Source organism: Rhamphochromis sp. 'chilingali' (assembly GCF_963969265.1).
Source record: "Rhamphochromis sp. 'chilingali' genome assembly, chromosome: 6".
Classification (NCBI taxonomy): domain Eukaryota; kingdom Metazoa; phylum Chordata; class Actinopteri; order Cichliformes; family Cichlidae; genus Rhamphochromis; species Rhamphochromis sp. 'chilingali'.
The window spans coordinates 23,066,916-23,075,503 of NC_137933.1; the positions used below are offsets into that span (position 1 = coordinate 23,066,916).

At 43.4% G+C, this 8,588-nt stretch overlaps 1 long non-coding RNA gene across 1 annotated transcript; it reads left to right on the forward strand.

Annotated features, from left to right (window-relative positions):
• Positions 1–1,155: 1,155 nt before the first annotated feature.
• Positions 1,156–4,743, forward strand: LOC308398298. Its single transcript, XR_013971911.1, has 3 exons — positions 1,156–1,330; positions 1,459–1,587; positions 4,080–4,743. It is a non-coding gene; the product is annotated as an uncharacterized lncRNA (long non-coding RNA).
• The last annotated feature ends 3,845 nt before the right edge of the window (positions 4,744–8,588 follow it).

The window sequence follows — 8,588 nt, forward strand, 5'->3', positions numbered from 1 at the left end:
AGGTGTGTATTGTGAACATGTAGGGACCTATTTGCGGGGCAAAAGTGACAGCACACCTTTAGCTGTAATATTTTTTGAAGCTCTTCAGACAGACACATTCAAACCAAATTGCTTCATATGAGCTGCCAGGACAGACTGCAGCTTTTTGTGTGTGTCTATTATAGTTTAAAATACTTTGACCTTTGCCTTCAGGTGATGATAGCCTGAGTTAGTCGAAGCTAGTTAATCAATGATTAATGCCGCAGTGGTTTTAAAATCAATGACTGAACAAAAACATGCACATTCAGGTTGATAATGAGAAGACTGTGATTGGTCTAAATAGGTTGTTTTCAGTTTATTCTTGCAGTGTGTTCACCACCAGTGTCTGCTGCTGACTGTAACAACCATTTTTCATATTCCTCCGTTGGATTGAAAAGGCTGGTTTGACCCTCAGTTGGCTTTTAAAACCTGGGAAAAACAGTTGTGATTGAGTAATGAGAGGAATTCAAAGCAGAAGATGGTAATGTTGTTGGGTTATTTTCTTTATTTAATTAGCTTCATGGACATTAGTGTCATTCTGCTGCTTTTCAAATGACTCCAACACCTTTGTAGGACTGCAGGTGGGGTAGTCCCTGAACATCTTTGTTTCCTCTTACAGAAACCTGTGCCTAATCTATATTATTTTCTACGGTGGCCCCTAGAGACAAAGCACGTACAAACTTCAAAATACTTGCAAACGCCAAAACACATGCAAACTAAAAAACACTTGCAAACTAAAAAGCACATGCAAACTCCAAAACACGTACAAACTCCAAAACGCTTGCAAAATCCAAAACGCTCGCAAACTAAAAAACACTTGCAAACTAAAAAACACATGCAAACTAAAAAACACTTGCAAACTAAAAAACACTTGCAAACTAAAAAACACGTACAAACTCCAAAACGCTTGCAAAATCCAAAACGCTTGCAAAATCCAAAACGCTTGCAAAATCCAAAACACTTGCAAAATCCAAAACACTTGCAAACTCAAAAACACATGCAAATTCCAAAACACAACGGAAGTGCTCCAGGACGCTAGGGGCAGTGTTGAGCTTTTGTTACCTAGTAACTACACAAGCCAGGAAGTACCAATGACCGGATTTGGGGTTTGCAGCCTTAAAGGCCGCATTTTAAGGCCGATTACCTCACAGCGACAAGAGAAGGCTTTCCGAATTCCTGAAATGCGTCCTTAATTTTTTTTTTTTTTTTAAATAAACTTTATTTAACAAACAATGAGTATACAACATACGAACAGATGAAGTATACAAAACAACAGAACATGAACACACAAAGCCAGGGGTAAAAGAAAAAGGTAACAATTATAAGAATACACGCAAAAATTCACATACATAAATTGTTTTGAGAGCCTTTTTGTTGGTGGAGTCTGATATTGATTGTATGTACATTTGAAATGCGTCCTTAATTTCCCTGAATTTTAAGGATGGGTCGGTGTAGCCTTCATGGCCCAACATATCCCAGACTTCATAGTGCGGTGGTGGTGTGGATAATTTTGCCGAAAAAAAAAAAAAAACAGTGGAAGCGGAGCGGAGGAAGAGTAAACTTTCAGAAGTAAGTATTGAATATTATGTCACTTATTAATGCGCAAATATTTTTTTAATGAAGAACATGAAACCATTATTGTTGGCCACATGTCGGGAAAGTTGACATTAGCGATGTTTGTACTTTCAGAATGTTACGATTCGGTGTTGTCAGTGTTTTGTTTTAGGCGTGACTGTAATGTGTTTTCCTGCTTTACTTTGAAAGTCTGTCTTATCTCAGTGTTTTCAGTTTACGCTTTCTTGTCTCGTCAGTTCTGATTTGCCCCAGCTGTGTTTCCCTCCTGTTGTCCATTCCCTGATTGCTCCCTCTATGTATTTAAACCCTGTGTTTCAGTGTGTCATGGTCGCGATCTCCCCCGTTGTAAATAGTTTGGTGTTTTGTTATAAATAAATAGTCTGTTGTAAATACTTTCGTTATGGGATATTTTTGTTTTGGGATTTTGGTGGAGAGCCTTCGTGGTTTTACTTTCTTTATCTTTATTTTTCTACGTTGCACCCCGGTTGCCTAGGCCGGGGTGTAACATATGGGGGCTCGTCCGGGATTGCCTTCGCTGGGGGGTCCGGGGACCGCCCCAGCCTTTGTCGTCTGCTGGAGGGTCCGTGGGACCGCTCCAGCCTTCATTCGCCTTCGCTGGAGGGTCCGTGGGACCACTCCAGCCTTCATCCGCCTTCGCTGGAGGGTCCGAGGGACCGCTCCAGCCTTCGTCGTCTGCTGGAGGGTCAGTGGGACCGCTCCAGCCTTCATCAGCCTTCGTCCGTCTTCGCTGGAGGGTCCGTTGGAGGGACCGCTTCAGCCTTCGTCCGCCTTCGCTGGAGGATCCGAGGGACCGCTCCAGCCTTCTGCAGCTGGTGGGCTGCGTGTCCGTGTGTGCAGCTGGTGGGCTGCGTGTCCGTGTGTGCAGCTGGTGGGCTGCGTGTCCGTGTGTGCAGCTGGTGGGCTGCGTGTCCGTGTGTGCAGCTGGTGGGCTGCGTGTCCGTGTGTGCAGCTGGTGGGCTGCGTGTCCGTGTGTGCAGCTGGCGGGCTGCGTGTCCGTGTGTGCAGCTGGCGGGCTGCGTGTCCGTGTGTGCAGCTGGCGGGCTGCGTGTCCGTGTGTGCAGCTGGCGGGCTGCGTGTCCGTGTGTGCAGCTGGCGGGCTGCGTGTCCGTGTGTGCAGCTGGTGAGCTGCTCATCCGCCTTCGCTGGAGCGTCCAAGTGACCGCTCCAGCCTTCATCCGCTTCTGCTGGAGGGTCCGAGGGACCGCTCCAGCCTTCGTCGTCTGCTGGAGGGTCAGTGGGACCGCTCCAGCCTTCATCAGCTTCGTCTGCCTTCGCTGAGGGGAGGGTCCGTGGGACCGCCCCAGCCTTTGTCGTCGCTGGAGGGTCCGTGGGACCGCTCCAGCCTTCATCCGCCTTCGCTGGAGGGTCCGTGGGACCGCTCCAGCCTTCATCCGCCTTCGCTGGAGGGTCCGTGGGACTGCTCCAGCCTTCGTCGTCTGCTGGAGGGTCAGTGGGACCGCTCCAGCCTTCATCGGCTTCATCTGTCTGGATCAAACTTTTCACTTGGTGTTAAATGTTTGATTTTTGGGTGGGGGGAACTGTTACGATTCGGTGTTGTCAGTGTTTTGTTTTAGGCGTGACTGTAATGTGTTTTCCTGCTTTACTTTGAAAGTCTGTCTTATCTCAGTGTTTTCAGTTTACGCTTTCTTGTCTCGTCAGTTCTGATTTGCCCCAGCTGTGTTTCCCTCCTGTTGTCCATTCCCTGATTGCTCCCTCTATGTATTTAAACCCTGTGTTTCAGTGTGTCATGGTCGCGATCTCCCCCGTTGTAAATAGTTTGGTGTTTTGTTATAAATAAATAGTCTGTTGTAAATACTTTCGTTATGGGATATTTTTGTTTTGGGATTTTGGTGGAGAGCCTTCGTGGTTTTACTTTCTTTATCTTTATTTTTCTACGTTGCACCCCGGTTGCCTAGGCCGGGGTGTAACAAGAATTAACTTGGTTTTAAAGCCTTTACTTTAATAAATATATATATAGTTGACCTTAATCTTACAGAGATTGTGATGATTTTGTGGATAATTAAAGTCAGTCATATATCCACAAACACAACAAGCTGAAAGTCAGTGATGCTGCTCGGTTCGCAGTCCTGAATATCACGGCACAAGCAGGATTCACTGCACTGTTAACTTTAGCTATGTTATATTGCTGCCTCTGTTCGGTGGTGTCGAGCCAAACGGACTTTAACGTGTGTTTGAACGAGCTGACGGTTCACTCGTTAAGCTGAAAGAAAGATGCTTTAATCACAGCAGTCACACGTGTCCACTGCACCATCTGGGAACTCTTCTTGTTTTGTAATAACACAAGCTAAATCCTCCTTCTTTTGTGCTGTTGTGTAGCAGTGTATACACCTGAGACTTTAACCTGTCTGTCTGTCCTGCACTCGCTCTCTTTTTCTTTCTCTCTGATTGTGGAATAAAAGTATGAACATGTGTTTATAAGTTACACTTGTGTTTGAATCCTGCAGCTTATCACACATTTGGTTTCCATGTGTGACAACTGCAAGTGTCCAGAGTGAGGACAGACTGAGGGACCCACTGCTGCACATCATCTGTGAGGCTTTGCATCCCTGATGATCCACCGAACTCAACAGTGTGTGAGGAAGAGGAGGAGGAAGAGCCAGCAGCAGCTGACAGATGGAGAGAATAGACAGACTGTTCCCTGTTTGTGAAGGACTGCTAGAAAAGTTTAACATAACTGTCTGTCCTGAATCAGTCTTATTAGGTAATGTTCAAATCATTTTATCCTCCCAGTGCTTTCAGTGTGGGAGAAAGTACTCAGGGCCTTCAAGTTACACACTATGAAAGGCAGCAACAAGTGTAATATTCAGAAACCTAAAGTATGTATCAGCAGCAGAATGGAGCTAAAAATAAATGTTTGTTCCACTTCTATGAAGCTTTGAGTATTTTGGATTAGTAGCACTGCTGTGTTTGTTGCATCATATTGCTGTAATTGTTTATATGCTTTATATATTCTGAGGTAAGTTGATCTATAGTGTTACATCATATTCTATAAGGATGTTATGTGTTTGTAGACTTTCTGCCCAGTTTGACCCATTTAGCAGAAGCCAGCCTGTTTAAGGCTCTGATATCTATTCTGTATGACTGAAAGCAGTTATGACATGGTCTGATTTTCTCACCCAATAAAGGAATATTTCATATATCAGTCTACTCTTCATTCTATCAGAAACAGTTATCACAGCTTGTACGTTTTCTTTTTATAAATATATGTAAGCAATGAGCCAAATTTAGTAATGCCAACATGAAGGAACAACATTTGTCTCTTATATATGATACACCTATATATGCACTGTCAAAGATACTTGTCTTTGAGTGAAGATTTAAGGTGATAAGACATAACTGCAACTTGAATCTGTACTGCTCAGTATTTGACACAGAGTTCATGTTCACTGCTGTAATAGCTAATAATGATTAATATAATAACTAATATTGGCCATATTATATTTACATTACCAAAGTGATATGACTTTAGTCTCATGAACAACATTAGCTAATTCTTATTTACTAACTAATCTTAAATAACTGTTCAGTACAGAAATGAAGCCCAAAAATCATGTTTTACAGTCCTGTGGTCTCAGCCTCAGATACTTATCAAATCACACAAAGCTCTTGTAGAAACAAACAAACAAATGAACAAAATATATTCTCCTTCATTTCTGTCAAACCAAGTTGTATGACACGTTTCCAGCGGTTAGTATCATGGTTGCTAGGCAACCTGGGAAGCGCGACAGAGACTAGACCGTCCCATACAGACAAACTTGCAGTTTATTTTGCAAATAGAGCTCAACACTGCCCCTAGCGTCCTGGAGCACTTCCGTTGTGTTTTTGAGTTTGCAAGTGTTTTGGAGTTTGTACGTGTTTTGGAGTTTGCATGTGTTTTTGAGTTTGTACGTGTTTTGGATTTTGCAAGTGTTTTGGAGTTTGTACGTGTTTTGGAGTTTGCATGTGCTTTTTAGTTTGCAAGTGTTTTTTAGTTTGCATGTGTTTTGGAATTCGCATGTGTTTTGGAGTTTGCAAGTGTTTTGGAGTTTGTACGTGCTTTGTTTCTAGGGGCCACCGTAATTTTCATATATTTACACTGCAAAAAAGGAAAAAGCAAATAAAAAAAATGGTGACTTTTCCCCCCCATGTAAATAAATCACCTTAACCTTTTATAGGACACTCATTCAAATAAAAGGAAACTCAAAATTTCAACCCAAAGGTGTTCTCAGAACATATTACAGCTGTATATTTATTATTATATTTATTAACTGACTGGAACTTTTCATAATTATAACATCCACACCAAAGTGCATTTCTGTCGATGCTCAAGCAACAGCTTCATGGGGAAGCTTATGTATGGTGGCATTCTCCAATAAGATGATACTTTCTTTCAATGACTTAAATTCATTCACTGACTTGAGCATATGTATACACTCAAATACAGGGTGTGCTGTTCTCTGACATGGTGATAGGATAGCTTCTGTAAAAGAGCCAAATAGACAGTTGCAAAATTCAATCAGAACTAAATAAACCACACACTGAATTACTACATTGATTTTAGAATTAATAAGACTCACAGTAAACATATATGCAATTTAAGAGCTTTATAGTAAAAAAATGAACACAATCACATATTACACTATTTTTTTTTTATCTTGAAATTACTACAAGTGGTTTAAGCTTCTCACTGAGTGACTGTATAATGTTATACAAACTCGTGGGAGCTTATATGCTGCTCATTATGACTGTCATACGCTTATACCTAATAATTTATTTTTTAATTAAAAAAATGTTAACTGGATGCATCTGCTGCAGTTCAGCAGTTCTGTCTGAAAATTGATTTACCGACAGAACTGCTGAGTTCCTGAACTTGTACCTCTTTGTTGGATATGCCATATGCACCATGAGGTGCTGATGCAGTTGCCTTTTTTTGAACAGGCCCAGGTTTTAGCATGTTAATGCCTTATTATGCTACATATTACAATGAGGCTTTAGATAAAGTCAAGTACAAGGTCTGTTCTGAAAATAGCAAGATTACAAGGAAAACAGGCTCTTTAACAGCCTTTAATAGCAGGCTGATAAAACACCAACAACCGGTATGACGAACGCGGCCGTGACTCTGGCAGACGAGCTGAACACTTTCTATGCTCGCTTCGAGGCTGCAGCTAAGGTCTCCAACAATGCTAGTGTTAGCGGCGCTAACGGCTGCAGACAGGAAGATACTGCCAGCACCGGAAACGTGCTCGTCATCTCCGAGCATGAAGTAAGGAGAGCCTTCAAGAGAGTGAACACCAGGAAAGCAGCAGGACCAGACGGCATCCCAGGTGGTATCCTAAGAGACTGCGCATACCAGCTAGCTCCTGTGTTCACTGAGATATTCAACATCTCTTTATCTCAGTCGGTGATCCCCACATGCTTCAAAGAGTCCATCATTGTTCCTGTCCCGAAGAAACCCAACCCTGCTTCTCTCAATGACTATCGCCCTGTAGCCCTCACCTCAGTAGTGATGAAGTGCTTTGAACGCCTGGTCAGAGACTTCATCATTTCTTCACTACCAGACACACTGGACCCACTACAGTTCGCTTACCGTCCAAATCGTTCCACAGACGATGCCATCTCTCATCTCCTCCACACATCACTCACTCACTTGGACACTAGAAGGGGGAATTATGTTAAAATGCTCTTCATAGACTACAGCTCTGCATTTAATACCATAATTCCCTCCACACTCACCACCAAGCTGGAGCATCTGGGACTCAGCTCATCTATGTGTCAGTGGATCTCCAACTTCCTAACTGGCAGACCACAGGCAGTAAGGATGGGCGGACATGTCTCAGCCTCCACCACTCTCAGCACTGGAGCCCCCCAGGGGTGTGTTCTGAGCCCCCTGCTGTACTCTTTGTACACATATGACTGTGTGGCCACTACCAGCTCCACCACCATCATCAAGTTTGCTGACGACACCGTCGTGGTGGGCCTGATCTCTGATAACAACGAGACGGCCTACCTGAAGGAGATTAGGAATCTGGAGAACTGGTGCCAGAGGAACAACCTCCTTCTAAACATCAGTAAGACAAAGGAGCTGATAGTGGACTTCTGCACTAAGCAGGAGAGGAACTACCAGACCCCCGTCATCAACGAGTGCCCAGTGGAGAGAGTGGACAGCTTCAAATACCTCGGAGTTCACATCACGCAGGACCTGTCATGGTCCTGTCACATCAACACCGTGGTGAAAAAGGCCCGACAGCGTCTCTACCACCTCAGACGCTTGAGAGACTTCCAACTGCCCTCCAAGGTGCTCAGGAACTTTTACTCGTGCACCATAGAGAGCATCCTGGCGGGAAACATCTTAACCTGGTTCGGGAACAGCACCATGCAGGACAGACGAGCTCTACAGAGGGTTGTGCGGTCAGCTGAGCGCACCATCCGCTCCGAGCTCCCTGACCTGCACTCAATCTACAGCAGGCGGTGCTGGACCAAGGCTAGGAAGATCGTGAAGGACCTCAGCCATCCCAACAACAGACTGTTCTCTCTGTTGAGGTCAGGAAAGCGATTCCGCTCCCTGAAGACCAACACAGAGAGACTGAGGAGGAGCTTCTTCCCGCAGGCGATACGGTCTCTCAATCACACCACCACACAGTACTGACCCACACATATGGTTCTTACACACACACTGGACTTTCTGGACATTGTTTTTGCACAACACTGGTCACTATATTCTTCATTTCCAGTTAATACTTGTACAGCTGCTGTTATTGTGTATATATTTATTTATATTTAGATTTCTTCATACATTCTTATATAGTTCTATATTGTGTATTTTGTTGTACAGTTATTTTATTTTCAACTTTAATTTATATATTTTATCTTATTCTTCCCAGTTAAATTTACCCTTCATTCTAATTTGTGTTGTACAGTTATTTCATTTTTAACCTTAATTTATATTTTATTCCTTCCTAGTTAAATTTACCCTT